Below are 18582 nucleotides of genomic sequence, written 5' to 3'. Positions count from 1 at the left end.
GGTATCTTATCTTATCTTATCATCTTATCTTATCTTATCTTATCTTATCTTATCTTATCTTATCTTGGTGTTTTTGCTAAGCTGATTCATATTTGTATGTCTTTCAGACTCAAAGTGGATAAACGTGTTTCCTAAAGTGCCAAAACTATTAATCCTTTCTCAATATACCATACTGGTTTTTAAAATATTCATTCACTTGTTTTGCATAGAAAGGGACTGTACATCCATGAACTTAAATAAACTACAGCTCTCACTATGAATGAATCCAGAAAACTAAAATGTGGCTGTATTTGATTTCAGACTGTGATGCCATTTCCACTACAGTCAGAGAGAAAGAGAAAAGGGTTTTTGGAAGCTTTTGGCCATGAGAGGGCGCTCCTTCAACATACTGACTGAATTGTGACGTCTCTGTGCCCTTCTGTACATGGCCATTTCAAATAATGCCATCACTTGCTGTTGACTGAACACGTTATGTACTGTAAGAGTAAATATGTAACACTGTAACCTTTCAGCAAGAATGCTTCCAGGGACAGAACTGGAGTTTGAAAGTAAGGAATATGAGGATGTCATGAACAAAGAAAATGAGGAGACCTCAGTCATAGCAGTGAGTCATTTATTTATTTATTTTAACTTTTTAAAAATGTATTTCTAAACACTACTGATTCTGCTTAAAGTCTTTAGCTTAGTGTGATTTATATCCTGTACATCAATAAGGTCATTCATTTGGATTAGGAATGGTATTATATTACATTTTAATATTTTACATCGATAATATTATCGATATATTAATATTCCAATTGTCTGCTTCCATAAGTTGTTTCTACTTAACTACTGCTGTACCTACTACTACAAGTGTATCAAGTAAGCACAGAGGCTCCAACCATAAAAAATGCTATTGCTCCTGATCAATTCAAGGTGCATCATTTCTATTTCACCTCAGTTTTCACTGTGGAGCTGAACAGAAATACAACAAATATCAAATTCATTAATCTGTTTGTTTGTTTTTTAATCTGTTTTTTATTACTGATCCTCATTTTTGAAAGTTTGTGTCATTTAAATACTGTACTTCACTAAGGTTGTTATAATCATTATAAACAAGAAGTATTTATGTAGAACAAGAAATAGCAAAATCTTTAACATCGTTTTATTTGATACTGATAATATTACATGAGCTACTATGAGCTAGTCTGTCAGCTGCACAGACACAAGTCACTCACCTGATCTATCTTTCTGTAAAGAAGAAATGCAGAACTTTTTAAATACAACGCTGTTCATGTCTTTAACCTCCTAGGACCTGCCGTCCACATATGTGTACATCACATTTTTGGTTGTCTAGACCAGCGGTCCCCAACCTTTTTTGGGCCACGGACCGGTTTATGCCCGACAATATTTTCATGGACCGGCCTTTAAGGTGTCGCGGATAAATACAACAAAATAAAACTAGTACTGGTACCGAAAAAAAGAAAATTTATTCATAACACACGTGAAAAGACCAAGGAAAACCGAGTAAACGATATAAACGATAACAGAATAACGCTGAAAACCGATAAAAACTCTGAAAACTATACATTTCACACCTGAGCCTCAACTCTCACGGCCCGGTACCAAACGACTCCGAGGCCCGGGGATGCGGACTGCTGGTCTAGATCAAAATACAATATTTTACTCTACAAGGGCCTGATATCCACTTACGAGGACATTGTACTGTTTCTGTTTTATCAAATGTTAAAACAAATATCCTCATATATGGCTCTCATTTTTCTTAGAAACAACAATCAACAAATTAAATCCATAGTAAAAAAGAAATTTAAACCGGGTCAAGTTGAACTACAAACACCACCAAGTGTGGTTCAATTTCTTACTCTTAAAACCCCCAAATTACTATCCAAAATATACAGAATGCTTTCTAAAACAGATGAATCAATATCACTTCCTATTGCAAAATGGGAAGCGGATTTATCAGTTAACTTAGACCTAAACTTCTGGTCTCAGATTTGCTTAAAAACCTTTCATCTAATTAGAAATCCCAGTCTTCAATTAATTCAATACAAAATATTACATAGAGTGCACTATACAGGTCATCGGATGTTCAAGATGGGCTTTACGTCTACCAACAACTGCTCACACTGCCAAACCAATTCACCGGACAATTATATCCACGCTCTTTGGTTCTGTCCACCAGTTCAGAAGTTTTGGCGCGAGATATGTGAAGACTTATCAAAGTGTCTGAAATGTAACATTCCAACTTCCCCCTTAGTGTGTTTGTTGGGCAGCTTAGATAATGTCACTTCAGAAAAGAATATAGCCCATATGGTTTTCACTGCCCTATGCATAGCCAAGAAAACAGTCCTGATGAACTGGAAAAATAAAAATAATCTTAATTCTAACCAATATAGAAATTATCTATTAAATTACATTAGTCTTGATACAGCCTCTGCCACCACATCAGATCAATTGCTCTGGGCTCCTTTGATCAGCTCCATCACCTAGTGGGGGTGGGGGGGTCTTAGTTTGGTCCCCCCTTCACTGTTGTGATTGGTGTGGGGGTAGGGACAGGCTTAGGGCGTCTGGGGATTCCCTGGAGGCATCTTCCTTGGGGGGCTCAACCCGGGGTAGCGGTCATGTCCGGTTAGGGGCTCTGTTGGCTCTCAGGTGACTGTTTCCTCGTGGCTTCGTGCAGCGGGGCTAGGGGAGGGTCTGTGCTGACGGACGTGGGTTACTGACCTGGTAGCCTGGCTGCCCCTGGGTGGGTCCGGGATGGGCGTGAGGTTCTGGGGGCGCTCCGTCTCTGGGCTGGGGCCCTGGCCAGGCCTCGGGGGCTTGGGTCCTGGTTGGTGTGTTGCCGGGGTTGTGGGCGGGTGGGTGCATGGGGGCCCATCCCTGGCGCAGGGTGCCGCTGGTGCGTCGAGCCACCTGGGGGGCTCTTCAACTGGTGGGGGAGATTGTCACATCTTGCAGGAGCTTTCCTCTCTTCAGGAACTCTCTGCAGGAGGGGGAGATACAGGAGAGGTGGAGGAAGATCTCAGCCTGGGCGTCTATTGTCTTATGTAGTCTGGAAGATGAGTGGATGGTGGGGTGGGTGCAGTTTTCTCTGTGGTGGGGTTGGGTGGACTGTCCCGGGCTCTGTGGGGCCGGGCGGCGCTGCTGCACTGGGCCCCCTTTCCCTGGCGGGTCGCGGAGTATGGGGGTGCCTACTGGGGTCAGCAGGGGAGCTGGCCCCAGGGAGGGGTCACTTGCCCCTCCCTTCCTTCCCTCCCCATCTTCAGCTGCCTCCCTCTTCCCGCTCCACCACAACCACCCACACATGCAGGACCTTGGAGTAGGGGTATGTCACCAGGGTGCAGAGGAGGCATGAGGGTGGGAATGGATGTTTGTATCTGTGTGTGCCTGTATGTCTGTGTCTATATGTCAGGTTGGGTATCAGACGCCACCTCTCTGGGGACATCTCAGGCCCTCCAAGGTTTGGAGGTCTATCTCCCCCTACCACCACTTCCCCTGCCAGTGGCGGACTCCCTCAGACATCGGTGCGTTGGTGGTTCTTTGTGTCTGGGGATGGGCATCCAGGTACACACCGGCTCACTCCTTGGCGGCCGCTTATCGGGGCCTGGAGCCTGGGGCTCGCTCGGGCCACTTTGGAGGTGGGGTGCCCCCGGCCTCTCGGCCTGGGGCTCGGTCACTCAGGCACAGCTGGCTGCCGGCGGAGCTCACGGGCACGTCACTGCAACTCCCCCTGGCTTCTGCTCCGCGGCTGCTGAGTGAGCCCTCATCTGGGACTCTCCTCAGCTCTTACTGGGACAGTGGCGCGGCTGCCCCTCTGTTGGTCTTCCTTGGTCTCTTGTTTTTCTGGGGGCCTCTGGATGTCTGGAGTTTTGATCTCCTCCATACCTGCTTCATGCCCTGGAGGACGGAGCTGTGGCCCCCCCACACCCTCTAGCAGATCATTACATGAAGGAACCTTTTAAAAAAAACAAGCGCGTCCATGCTCACAGGTGTACACACGAGTGATCACACACACAAACTACACCCTTTTTGGCTCCTACCTCAAAGCACACTGTGTTCTGTTGATCTTATGTGCTGCACAATAATGTTTAATATTTAGTATTTACTGTCATATTCCCATATATCATTGTGATGTTGTTTATTCTATTACTCTTGTTCTCTTCTGCTTGTTTTCTTTTTTCTTTTTCAACAGGTGATCCAGGTGATCCATATATGCATTTTCTTTCTTTTTTCCCCCCCTGCTTATTCTGTTGGTTTTTGCTTTTTGCCCTTCTCCCCCGTCCCTCTTCTCAGCTGTTTCTCTTTCCCTCTTTCTTTCTCCCCTTCTTTCCTCCAGTCAAGTCTGTCCCGTATTCAGCAAGTGAAAATAAAATAAACAATAAACGGTGAATCAAATGGACCATTATGGCAAGGCTGGGATGGTCAATTTGGTAAAGTAAATCCGTTGGGTATCTTTCTTTGCCTTTAGACAATAATTCTGATTGCAAAAGAGCCAAACGGGACAGGCAAGAAAAAAAAAAAGAAAAAAAGAAACAAGAATCTGGTAAAGTGTCTTAGTTTTTACATTCGTCGGGTCCCAATCAGCCCAAATATCAAAGCGAAATTAAAAATGCATGCCATGAAAGAGTTCATAGGAGGTTGAATTGAATTGAATTGAATGAATGCTTTATTGGCCATATGCAGGTTGCCCCACAGAGGAATAGGACCCCCCTAACATAGAGTCATCTCGTTTCTGACACTGTAACAAACTAAAAATATATCCATTTCCTTTTTAATTCAAGTTTCATTAAGAGTTCAATTGGATTTTGGTCAGCCGCGCGTGGGGGCCAGTCAGTGGTATCAATTTATTCAATCATTCAGGAACTGCCTGCATACTCTCGAGCTATAAATTTATTCTTCTTCCTGCTCCTTTTCATGCATGGAAACAGTGTTACTTTAATTGAAAGGAAGGTTGTGTGTAGGAAATGAACTACTGCTGTATCATGTGTGAAACAAAATAAAAAATGAAATGAAATGACCCACAGCAGCAGGCTGTCTAGCCTTCAGCTCTGTCACCACCAATCACTGCCCTTACATCAGAATAGCCTCTGTCGACTGGCAACCCTGAAATTGCAAAGTACAGAGAAGTGGAAAAAACTGTAAAAATGTAGCCTGAAAGTTTGCTTGTTTTCTGTTAATTTTTCTGTTTCTTTTTAATTTTTAGTTATTTTTATTTTTTGGGGGGTGGGGGGTTAACCCTCTTAGGTCTCAAATGTGTTGATTTTTTAAAATAACCCACCTCATACCATAATAATAAAAAATGTTTATGTTGTTCTCCACCTTCAACTTAACCAGGCCACACCTCTGCAGTGGAGCCCATCACTTCAACAGCCATCGTTCCAGGACACACTCTAGAATCCAGCATGCTTTTGAAATGATGAAGAAGTTCGAGGCCATCTTCCTGCAAACAGATGCACCACACCTTGGTATCTGATGTAAGTAATGACCAACCACCACACCGTCACTACTATTAACAGGCAGGTAAGCAAAAAAATATATAAATCTAGGATTCCTGTTTTTTCACAGTGCTTTGTTAACCTTTTTTTTGTTGTTTTTGTTGAAGAGTTCCTTGTTTTATATTATAGTAGTAATATTTTGTATCCACCATCTTTTATCTTTGCACTTCTCTGAATCCATCTATGTGATGTGGCAGTGGACAATGGAAAGAAGCATCCCAAACACTCTCTACAGCCCACCCTGTGTGACCACCCTGTGCTTACCAAAACCAGACTTCCTGTTCAGGCAAATATCAGGTTTGCTATTCTATTAAAATTCAAAGCTTTTTATTCTTGGGATTTTTTTTGTTAGAATTCCATTTCCTTCTCATTCAGCAATCAGCCATTAAAAATGTTTCTAGTTAGCTAACAGATTACTTAGCAAATAATAAGCAATAAACAAATACTGTAAATAAACACACTGATGCAAAATACCATTTGTGTAAATCTGTTTATTCATTAAACATCAGTTAGAAGTTAAAATAACTTCTTGAACTTTTAATTTAATTTAATTTTAAATTAGTTTATAAGAACACAGTTTAATCTGTGTTGAAAATAATCTATCCATGCTTTCCCTGCTGTTTTTTTTTTAAACCTTTATTTATACAAGCAGTCCCATTGCAGCTCAGTGTCTTCTTTAAAAGAGAGATTTTTTCCATTCCAAACATATTAAAACTACAAAAATAACAGATACAATAAAATAGCTCAATTTGTCTTGTCTACACAGACAAAAACAAGTTCCCAGTGATGATTTCACAAAATCATTTGTATGTCTTTTGAAATCTGCAAGTGAAATCATTTGAGCGAGCTTCAAATCCTTCTGCAATGTATTTCATGAAGACGGGACAGAAAAGGAGAATGGCTTCTTCTCAAGCTTTGAATGTAATGATGTCCTGAGGCTGCAATCTATGACAGAAATGTTTGCGTAACATGTACTCTGATAAATATGAGGGAGGTAAACCAGAAATAGATTTATAGATAAAGTGATACCAATGAAACATCCTGCCCAGAGGCCCAGTCAACCAGAGCATATACAGTACAGTAGTGTGTTAAAGGTCTACAGCCAGTTATAAATATTAATGCTCCATGACAGAATCCAACAGATAAAGAGAGTGAGCAGAGGTATTCATGTAAATTATGTCACTGTAATTCTGGAGGGGTAAAAAAAATTTTTTTTAATTGTGGTGAGAAACATGATCTGTTTCTGAAAATGAACCCGAACTTCAGCCTCAGTTTCTTTCACAGATAGTCAATCTGTGGCTTTAAGAAAAGATTGACATCAATTACAACACCTAGGTATTTGTAGGAGGCTACAGTTTCAATAGAAATGCCTGGAGCAGATACTAGAGAAGGAAATACTGCTGGCACCCTTTTTCTTTTGAGAACATCATGAGTTTGTATTTTTCTGCATTTAAAACCAGTCTAAGCTGACTGAGATTGAGACTGAATACTGTCAAAAGCTTGCTCTTGTTTAAAAACCAACTCGAAAATAAATAATTGTATCATCTGCATAAAAATGGACAGATGCATCTTGATTTCCCCCATTGACATAAATAGTAAATAAAGTAGGCCCCAGGAGAGAACCCTGTGGCACTCCATTAGAGACATTTAAAAACTGGAAGAGAGACCACTGAGCTGTACGCACTGCTTACAGTACGAAAGATAATGTCGTGGTCCGCCAGTCCTTGCCAGTCGACCTGCCATGTATTTGGATTTGTGTTGTCTACTTTCCTCTGTGCAAGTTTGTGTGTGTATGGCGATGTTCACGTTTTGGTGCAACACTAGGCCTGGATAGTTTTCTTGCCTTGGAGCCAGCCACACCCGTGTAGTAATCACACTCCCCTGATGCTGTTTAGCCTTGGCAAGGGATCACTATCAAACAGAGTAGCTGAGCTACAGACGATGCTGGATCGTTGTTGTACACAGTCTGTACTCCAGCTCGCCAGGTGAAAGTCGTTGTGATAAGAGTACTTACTGCAGTGTCTTATTGTTTCCAGGTGAATTACAGAAACGTGTGGAAGGAGCTGCGCACCATTTTACATAGACACAGCTGGAAGTTGTTTTGTCACCACGGACCATGGTGAGAAGTCACTGCACGGGAGCTGGGAATCATCACAAGGAGAGATCACTCACTGTGATTAATTTGCACCGTTGATCTTGATTTACTGTAAATAAGCACACTTTCAGAAACCTGACAGATAATTAGAGAAACAGCCAACTGCCTGGTTTGAAAGGCCTATTTCCAGTAATCGTTGGCATAAAGTGCCATGGTCAACAGTGTCAAACGCTTTTGATGGATCAATAAAAAGAGCTGCAGAGTAGATCTTTGTGTCCAGGGCTTCACTGAGAACTTTTAGGGAGGCAGTTACAGTACTGTGCAGTTTTCTAAAACCAGATTGGAAAGGAGATAAAATACTATTTTAATCCAGATAATTTTTAAGTTGATTATTTACCAGCCTTTCAAGAACCTTAGGTACGACACAAAGTTTGGAAATTGGCCACTAGTTATTAGTCATGGAAGAACCACCACCTTTCCATAGGGGGAGTACAAAGGTGCACCTCCACATCCCTGCTAAAGTGTTCTGTTGTATAGAAAGATTAAAAATATAAAAAAAACTGGCTCAGCTATGATATTTGTAGCCAGGCAAAAGACAAAAGGAGAACCAGCTGACCTTTTGGCCCTGCAGTGTCCTCGGGGATAGAAACAATTAGGACAGGAGGCCTAGTTGAAGAGCTCTCTCCCAGCACCTCATTCATAAGGACAAACCAGGTCAGCTGCAGTGGGCTTCTCACTGACTCCCTCTCCTGAACTAGATCCTTTCAATCCTGAAGACAAAGGAAATCAAAAAGGCAGCTGACAAAAAGACTAAAAATAAACATAAACTTCTTTTTAAAGATCATTGGTTCATAGAACTAAAAAGAGGAAGAATACTGTCTGGAACAATATATCCTGGCTGCAATGATATCAAACATTCTGTATAGGATGAGGGTTAATAAAACTGTACTCATGTGCACAAGATGCTTATGAGTATAGTTTAAACTGACAGATTATTTACTCTCATACTTCAAAACCACAGTGGCAGAATCTTTGGTGAAAAGGAAGTTTTCATCTGTCATTTGGATGAAATGAGCTGTTGGAACCTAAAACACGATGTTTAAATTCTTACTTTATATGAACCCCCCCACCCCCCAAAAAGAGCTTAATTTCAGAAAATCACAAATAGCTGTGTATATACGTCCTGTAAAACTTCCATGCAAATGCTAAAAACATAACAATCAAAGGGTTTTAAGCTTTTAATTGTTATTCCACTATATATTCATATACTTACATATAAAAATAAATTTATCTCCCTCTCTGTCTCCTGCTGCTACGGTACCACCATTTTTAAAATCTTTGACCATGCCAGTCACATACTTCACCAGGCTCATTTTGACCCCTTGTCATTTTAATCATCCTGTAACTAATTTAAAACCCCATCATCTCATGTTTCATGCCTTTTCCTATAGTGAGCTTATTCATCAAATATGAGGACATGATTTTAACCCTACATGAATTTGAACCCATAATAAAGGCAATGCCAAGTTACCTAACAACACGATTGTTTATACACAATTTGGCTAGTTAAATTGGTTGATAAATAAATATATATAAGATTATGACTAAATAAAACACGAGAAAATACTGCATTACTGCAACTGCTGAGAGGCTGGAGATAGTTGATCAAAGCCAAATGTGGAATGATAAACTTTGACTGTTTTTCTTTTTCAGTAATTATCTAAAATGTGTTTCTTCATTTTTCTGGCCAGAGTGAGGTCAGTTTAAAAATAGAGCCTACAAAAAAAATGCTTCATGTTACCCAAAATTCATTTTTTACTTCCATAACGTTCTTCTTCTGTAACAATTATATTATTTGTATATGTCATTTATTTTTGTATTTGTTATATCCTTGTGTATTTTTGATGATGAAAGTTATTTATTTAAAAAAAAATGAATCTTAAATACTTGTTTTGTGAAATCTTAAATAAATGTGAAAAGATGCTAGAGTGTGAGCTAATTAACACAAAGAATGAACATACGGGGATAATATGGTAAAAGCAATTTATTACTGCTTAATTAATATTGAGGTAGTGTGCAAGTTATAAACAGTGATAATGGTTATATAATATTAATAACTAGCTACAACAGAAAGTGTTAATAATGTGGCAACTTGTTTGTTAGACAAATGTGTAAACAGTGGTTTTATTTGTCACACACACAACCAAACACAGAATAACATGAGGTGAAATGCTTATTGCTGTGCAATGCCCGACCAGAACTGACAGTAATATTTACAGATTTAACTCAGAAATTTACAGTAAGATGTGCAAATAACAGTTTGCATAAGAAATTATTAATAAAAATTAATTATAAATCATAAGAAGTGTGCAAAAGGAAAAACTAGAGTGCGTGTGGAGATGCGTGTGAAAGCGTCCAGTCCTACAGTGATGTGATGTGTGTGGGCGAGTTCAGTCCTACACCTGGTTTAGGGCCCAAATAGGCTGGGGGAAGAAGCTCCTCCTCATTCTCTCTATTTTGGGCTTAAGGGAGTGGAAGCGCTTCCCAGACCTCAACAGTGAGAAGAGTCCATTGTTGGGATGGGAGAGGTCCATCATAATCTCCCTGGCGTTAGTCTTGCACCGCTTAGTGTAAATGGACAGCAGGTCAGGAAGCTCTGATTGAATGATGTGTTCGGCCGAGCGCACCACTCTTTGCAGATCTTGTTTGTCCTGCTTGGTGCTGTTCCCAAACCAGGTGCAGATGTTTCCTGTCAGGACTGTAATATTTCATGTATATAGATATTCTTTGACAGTGCTTTTTTTTCTTGTTCTAATGTGATGTTTTGTAAATACAGAGAAAAGTAGTTACGAGTTTGTGTTACAGAAAATTTTAGGCCTGCACATAGATTCAAGTCTCTCAAATCACCAGCGGCAATCTCCGAATTGATCATGTTTTTTTTCTTATCTTGTGGAACAAACTACTTACGTGACCTGAGATCTGCCACATCTGCATGCACATGCAAATGTAAACTAAAAACATTTCTCAAGGTTCTCATTGGTTACTCTGTCTGCATGCAAGCGTGGGTGGGTGGGGGTCTTTGTGGTTTGTCTTTGGGTTGGATGTGGGTTCTGAGTAAATGTTTTCATATGCATTTGTTTGAATGCAAAGCATGTTAAGATGATTTGAGCGCCAAAAACCGACGTTTTCATCAGGTGTAAACTCACAACCAACCCAGCCAGATTAACTCATTTATCAATACAAACAATGTTTTGGTAAATCTTACAGTTAAGGTTGGATCAGGTGACCCTTAATCCTCTTTTAGTTACGCTGCAGTAGAGGTATGTGTTTATAGACCACTCTGTGTTTAACCATTAGTTATTATCAATAACTCATCCTGGCTCATCCTGTTAATGCAGCATATTTATATTCAGTGGCATTAGAACATTTTTGCTAACAAAATAATATAAATACAGAGGCAAAACAAACAACATAGTAAACACATTTCTCATACAAGGCATAGTAGATTACAGTCGAACTAACCCATCGGCCAGTACATTTTCAGACCCTTTCTTGTCTTTTATGTCTAAACTGTATTCCTGCAGCATGAGGGCCCGGCACGTAAGGTGCTAGTTGTGATTGAACATGTGTGCCAAGAGTACAAGAGGGTTATGATCAGTAAACACCTCAATAGGTAACGAACTGGACCCTAGGTAGACATGGAAATGTTGAAGGGCCAGCAGCAACGCCAAAGACTAGTGAGCCTACCTGAAAGCCTGCCTCAGGTATGCTTTTATCCACACCTGACTAGGTGTGGCAATTAGCAATATCTGAACACACTGAAGAGATTAGGGGCTGTAGAGGGGCGTAACACAGGTAGTCCCACTGAGACTCAGGGTCTCATTTACGAGAGATACCTGTTGCAAACTTTATCTCTTAAAAAAACATTACATTTGTTGATGAATGTGAGCTGTGTATTTGAATTTACTTAAATACATAAGATATTTTAATTTTGGTTTTGGCATCTGCTGTCTGCTAAGATATTAACATTGTTTTTTCTTTTTATGGCTAAAGACTGTCAGAGCTGTAGTGGTGTTTAACTCAATCAGCTCACATCACACGTGTGAACATTATTAAATAAATAAAATAAAATAAAGCAGTATATATGTGTGTGTGTGTGTGTGTGTATGTGTGTGTGTATATATATATATATGTATATTACTCTGTTGTTTGCTGTCTTGGCTACAGGGCATGTTAATCTGTTAATTACATTAAAAAAATTCAGTTTTGAAAAGATTTAATTTCTTAAGGATAAATATTTTTTTTATACAAACCTACCCTACCCGCTGTGAAAAAGGAATTGACCTCTAACACTAATAACTGGTTGTTCCACACTTGTCAGCAAAAATCCTGAAACGTTTATTCTGTTCATCTGGGATTTCCTTCCCTGGATGATAACTGGGACGAGTCTGTCACATCACTGCGAAGGATTTTTCTCCATTCTTGTTTGCAGACTTATTCAGTCATGGCTTCAGTATGAAAAACTTGTTTAAGATCAGGCCAAAGTATCTCAATCAAATTTAAATGGTAAATGGCCTGCATTTGTATAGCGCTTTTCTAGTCCCTAGGGACCCCAAAGCGCTTCACACTACATTCAGTCATTCACCCATTCACACACACATTCACGCACTGGCGATGGCAAGCTACATTGTAGCCACAGCTGCCCTGGGGCGCACTGACAGAGGCGAGGCTGCCGGACACTGGCGCCACCGGGCCCTCTGACCACCACCAGTAGGCAAACACGGGGTTAGTATCTTGCCCAAGGATATTTGGCATGCAGCCAGGAGGCAGCCTGGGATCGAACCACCAACCTTCTGATTAGTGGCTGACCTGCTCTGCCACCTGAGCTACAGCCACCAAATTTAAGTTTGGAATTTAAATAGACAACTGCAAAAATGTTTTTTTAAATTGAATTTAATGTAATTTATTTAAGCTCAGGGGTCGACTTAGCCTACAGTAATTAGGTCTGGCAGTAATCAGCCCTGATGCAGCTAGTGAAATGGAAAATTTATTTTCAAAAGATGATTATGTTTTGGTGCGTAAGTTTATTTGTAAATAGTTGCAATTTTATTTATTTTAATTTAAATCTAATAGAAAATAAAGTGTTGAAATAATGGAGGTCTATGTATTTCCTCAAGTGACTATATTAAGGTTTGCACACATCAGTGCACTTTTTAAGGACTATTGTCATTTCATGTGATTTCTTAATCTTAATTTTCTTAATATTCAAATATGTAAAGCCAAGCATTATATTAGTTACTGACAGCTTTATGCAAATAAACTGAGAGGAGAAGATTTAGATAGAGATATACCAGTCATGATAGACTGTTTTAATTTTGTGGTAATAAATACAATGTTGAAAGAAAGCCAGTGTTTTATGCATAAACTATTCATATGTAAAAGTTAGTTATGGCATATGTGATACATTGTTGAATAGTGTGTGTCTCTACAGCGTGTGTTGGAGGACAACAGGGTTGGTTTGTGCATCCAGACAGTCTTGTTTGCTGGTTAGCATGCCCTTTAATTTTGCATTCAGTTTGATACAGATGTAAAGCACTGAAATTCATGAATCTGTTGTTTAAGTAAATATTCAAAACAAGTGAAAGCTCCAAAATCATCTTTTTTCCCCCTTAAACACTTTAAAACCCAGTTCGGAATGGATATTTTTATGTTTCCTGAGAATATGTCTGAAGCAGAAGCATATGTACGAGTACAGTTTCCTGTTTAGATAGACTATCTGGTTTCAAAAATACAACCCAGAGGTTTGTGGCTTCATTTCTGTTAAACTTGCTCCTAACTTGAGCTGATAGTTGAGTCAGTTATGCCTTAACTCTGATCGGTCCACTGATAAATGTGGTCACGACACCACTGTGTGAGTCATATGCTTCAAAGTGAGATCAAGAAGAAATCAAACAGATTTCCAATAAAAAAAGGAATTGAAAAACATTTTGTTACTTTAAAACTAGTTAATTTATTTTTACAATTTTATTTAATTCACTTTATGTTAGTGTCTCTTAGTGAACCAGACAAACACACAAACTGATTTAGAAGGAGTTATAATATGTAACTTGTGTGAACCTTGACATTCATTATTTGCTTTGTTAACACTGACCTGTAAATCATTCAAGCATAAAAAAGGAAACTAGACTAACTGCATGTGGTGCAGTAAAGGTGATTATATCCATGTTGAACTAACAGCGTCAGAACAGCGGCCCTCGTTCTATGATTACGGTTACTGATGCCACATCAATTACAGCTTCCAACTCACATGACCCCTATTTTAGTTTCTTTACATTGGCTTCCAGTTGATTTTGGATTCTCACGCTTGCATGCAGAGCACTAAATGGACAAGTTCGTGACTACTTATCTGAACTTCTTGGTACAAACACTGCTGCTTGCTGTCTTCCCTCGCAAGCTCAAAATCTAAGACTGAATACTGTAGGTGACAGAGCTTTTCAGTCTGCGGCACCAAGGCTTTGAAACACCTCATCTCCCCGGCTTTGTTTAGGTGGCTCCTCGTAGTCTTTTATAAAACAGTTAAAAACGTTTCTGTTTATTCAGGCCTTGTGCTGACATTTTTTTTTTAATCTATGTTATTTTTAATTCTTTTCTAACATAGTTCTCTATTGATATTGCATTGTGACTGTTATGTCTGTGTTATATAAACAATCTTACTTTACTATATTAATAAAATCAAACTGAACTGCATTAAAAGTGAATTGATTAATGTGCATCAACGTAGGATGAAAAAAAGTGTTTTCTTTCAACCTGCTGAGACCCCTTGAACAGAGTGTATCTCTTAGAAAATGAGATATCTCTTGGATGTCTTTTAGTGACCTATTTTGCTTTCACCTAATGTGCGGTTGGGCGTAAATGTATTTCCGCAGCTAACCAAAGGGCACTTGAGAATATTTTTTTCCAGTTACTCACAGCTCTGAAAAGTCTCCAGCCACAAAGCCACAGAGCCATACACTCATTTTCTCTCATATACTCATTTTATACTTGTGACCACAGTTCAGGCAACATTCACATGTAAAATCTGACTGTAAAATAGATGGATAATTTCATTAGTCCAGCTCTGAGGTCTTTACACTGGCTGCCTGTCCGTCAGAGGATAGACTTTAAAGTTCTGATGCTGGTCTATAAAGCTCTGAATGGTTTAGGACCAAAATACTTCAATGACCTCCTGACCCAGTATGAACCTTCCAGATCCCTCAGGTCATCTGGATCCGGTCTTTTATCAGTTCCCAGAGTCAGAACCAGACACGGAGAAGCTGCATTCAGCTTTTATGCTCCTTATATCTGGAACAAACTCCCAGAAAGCCTCAGATCAGCTGAAACACTCAGTTTATTTAAATCCAGGTTGAAGACTCACCTGTTCTCAGCTGCATTTGAATAAAGCACCAAATCCACACTTTTAAGCTTAAATTTCAAAACTTACATTTAACTACTGATTTTATCTACTGTTCTGATTTTATCTGTTTTGATTTTATATACTGTTTTGTTTGTTTGTTTGTTTGTTTGTTTGTTTGTTAATTAGTTAGTTAGTTTATTTGCTTGTTTTAATCAATTTTAAATCAGGCTTTTTATTTGTTCTTGTTTCTAATGTCTCTGTAAAGCACTTTGAATCACCTTGTTGTTGAATTGTGCTATACAAATAAACTTGCCTTGCCTTGCCTTGCCTTGCCTTGCCTTAGAGTGACTAGTAGATATGCATTACCATTCGCTTGGATGTGTTTTTAAAGCAAATTTCTTGTGTTTTTATGCATATTTTATATATTATATCTTGTATATAATCTTTCTACACTCTGCAACATTCACTCCAAATGAATGTTTACTTGCTATATATGCAAAATATTCATATTTACATTTATTTCACAGCCTTTATAATTCCCCTTCATGTCATTGTAATTTTTACGCAAATGCCATTCTCTCTATTTTAAGGATGCTTTTTTTTTCAACTTCTAGATGCTGTGTGATAAAATATACCTGGTTTGTTGATATCATGTCTTCTCACTTAAATAATCTTTCCATTCTAAGAATTATTTTTTTTGCTGATATGAGCTGATGTTTGCTCTGCTAATGATTGCTATATGTGCTGCTTCCAGTATTAGTTTTTTAGTATATAATGTTCTCAGACATATAAAAGATCAAGAGGTTGATATTTGGTAGAATTTTATTCAAGAAAATTTTTTGTTGCTGATGATACAGCAACAATTTTATGGTAATTTGTTCAAATTAAAACTTTAAAATAATTTTTTGATATTTTCTACCTATTAATTTTATTATTTTAGTATCAGAACTTGGCAATCTGTCTTTGCTTGTATTCAGAAAGGATCATGGTCATTTAGTCTGAAATCAACATGGGCCGTCTGCTCAACTGTCCCTGATTTCCATAAAAATGTTATGACCCAACATTTCATCTGTCACGGTTCTGGATCTTTCTGACTCAGCTTTTTGAGTTCATGTGTTTTTATATTATGGTTTATGTTTTGAGTCCTTTGTTATTTCCCTAGGTTTCAGTTATGGTTATCATAGGTTTATTTCTTAGGTTTTATAATATGGCTTCTCTGTGTTCTATGTTGTGTCTACTGTGCCTTTCTGTACCACGTTTCAGGTTCCTATGTTCTGTCTCCCCAGTTGCTGTTAAGTTTACATGTATAGAGTTCAGTCAGTGTCTCATGTCAGTGTTTCTAGTTTTGCTTCCCTTGTCTCGTCCAGCCTGATTACTCCCAGCTGTGATCTGCTTCTGTGTCTCATTCCCTCGTTATCCCTCAGTATATTTAAGCCCTGTGTTTCTCTACGTTCACACTGCAGGCGAAAGCGCATCAAATCCGATTTTTTTGACCCTATGTGACCCATATCCGATCATGGTATGACAGTATGAACGGCACAAATCCGATATTTTCAAATCCGATCTCAGTCACTTTCGTATGTGGTACTGAATCCGATACATATACGATGTTTTAGAAAGCGACTGCTGTTTGAACGGTCATGTCGCATTAAATCCGTCTTTTACGTCACTGACACAAGACAGACGGCAATTATCAGCGCCGGAGAAGCGCCCGATAAGACATCGCGAACTCCTGGGCGTCCAGCGTAGATGTTAGTGAAACTGTTGGGAAGATAATGTTGGAGAAACGTGAACATTTTATTTGTACTGTATAATCTGCAGATTCTGACAGGAATCTGCAACTATCCTTTGAAGCACCGCTCCTCTCTTAAACAGCAATAAGGATCATTATTATGTTATTTACATTGTTACGTAAATAACAAAATAACTTAAAGCAAAAATTGGGAAACGTAAAGTCCGAAGTCTTTATATTAAGGGCCATCAGTCAAACAATATTGTGTGCTCTGGGTCTAAACAGAGCGTGTTGTGTGTGACGTCTTCTTTTGCGCATGCGGGCCGCTTTGAGGGTTCACACTAGAGCGCGTTTGCTGTCGCATTTTATTTGTAGTGTGAACGAGCAGACACAAAAATCGGATTTGATCAAAAAATCGGACTTGAGCATTAAGACCTGCAGTGTGGACGTAGCCTAAGTCAGTGTCGTAGTCTCCCTCATGGCTGTGTTTCCCTGTGTGTTAGTTATCTATGTCCCAGTTTAGTTTTGTTATATATTTTTGTGCCAATCTGCAATAAAGCAACTTCATGAGTTTAATTCCTGTGTGGTGAGTTTTGCGTTTGGGTCCTTCTCCTGCCTGCACACAGCCGAAACATGACATCAACATAAATATTCCCCCAAATTTTTGATTCATACTTCTGAATTTTAGATTTTCAATTTTAATTCTTGCAAAAACTAAAAAATGTCATTGTCATTCAATTTTCAAAGTATATTGAAAAATTATGGCAACATATGCCACAAAAACAAAAATATCAGATATCAATAATCATTACCCAGAAAATTATTTTGTTAAATATGTACACATTTTTCCATTCAAGACCACTCGAATTTCAATATTTTCTGCTCTGGTATATCTTTTTTGCATAAAGATGTTATAGTACAAAGGGTGAATATATATTTTATATATGGATTGCTGTTGATTTTATTTGGGCATGAATATCTCCTATCGTCCTTTCTTACAGTCAGCATGAGTCAGGATGTGTTCTCTGGGACTGATATTTAAAAAAACAGAAATCTCTTGGCTATTCAAGATCCTGAATTTCAAGATGGCACTCGAATTATGATTGAGAAAATACATTTGTTAAACAAATACACATAGAACCATTCTACCTACCTACCATTTTGAGGCCTTCTGTGATAAATACCATAGTCGATAAATACCATAGTGGCCTAAAAGTCGGTTGACTGACCTAAAAAAATAAAAACTGTTTAAGCAAATTGGAGAGGGTTTAACAGAAAATGTTCGGAAATGCTTTGCTGATGTTTAACAAAATTATTATTTTTAAATTTTAGTCAGAATAATCTAAGAACTCCAGAATTGTATTGTTTTCAGACAGTCTGCTCATGTATTTTGATTTTGTGATACAACTTGTCATATTTGCAATCAGCACGATTTTTGTCACTTCTGATGAAGAATTTCTTGTTGAAAAAAAGCATACAACATGCTTTATTTTGCATTCAAAGTGAACTATTTAGAAATTGTCACCATATGTTATCCTGATTCAGTTTTATGGTAAGAATGACTAGTTAAAACAGTAATAGTAATATAGTAATAGAGTAGTACATTTAAAAATAGTTTTTGTGATATTTATGCTCACATATTTCCAAAGTTTTCAAAATGCAAAAAATATAAAGCAAAAATTTCACAGTAATGATCATCACACTTTGGATCAGAGCTGCTTAGATCTTGGGGGGAAATGCACGTGTTTAACGTAATTGTTGTCTTAGTTATAATTAAGGTATCATTGAGAAACTCCTGGATTTCGCTCTATTTGGATTCCATTATAGACTTGAATTTCTTCTATTTTGATTGGAACAATTATTATTT

The 18582-nt window shown here is 38.5% G+C and overlaps 1 protein-coding gene and 1 long non-coding RNA gene across 3 annotated transcripts in view; both read left to right on the top strand.

The window, feature by feature from the left end:
• Window positions 1-18582, top strand: part of LOC120722695 (scavenger receptor cysteine-rich type 1 protein M160) — a 55403-nt gene that overhangs the window by 23830 nt on the left and 12991 nt on the right. The window lies entirely within an intron of this gene.
• On the top strand, window positions 314-8392 carry LOC120722696. Its single transcript, XR_005693568.1, has 4 exons — window positions 314-604; window positions 5335-5474; window positions 5693-5792; window positions 7532-8392. It is a non-coding gene; the product is annotated as an uncharacterized LOC120722696 (long non-coding RNA).

Source organism: Simochromis diagramma, unplaced genomic scaffold (assembly GCF_900408965.1).
Source record: "Simochromis diagramma unplaced genomic scaffold, fSimDia1.1 OVJJ01000705.1, whole genome shotgun sequence".
NCBI lineage: Eukaryota > Metazoa > Chordata > Actinopteri > Cichliformes > Cichlidae > Simochromis > Simochromis diagramma.
Note: the sequence above shows the minus strand (reverse complement) of the source record. Positions and strands in the feature narration are given on the sequence as shown.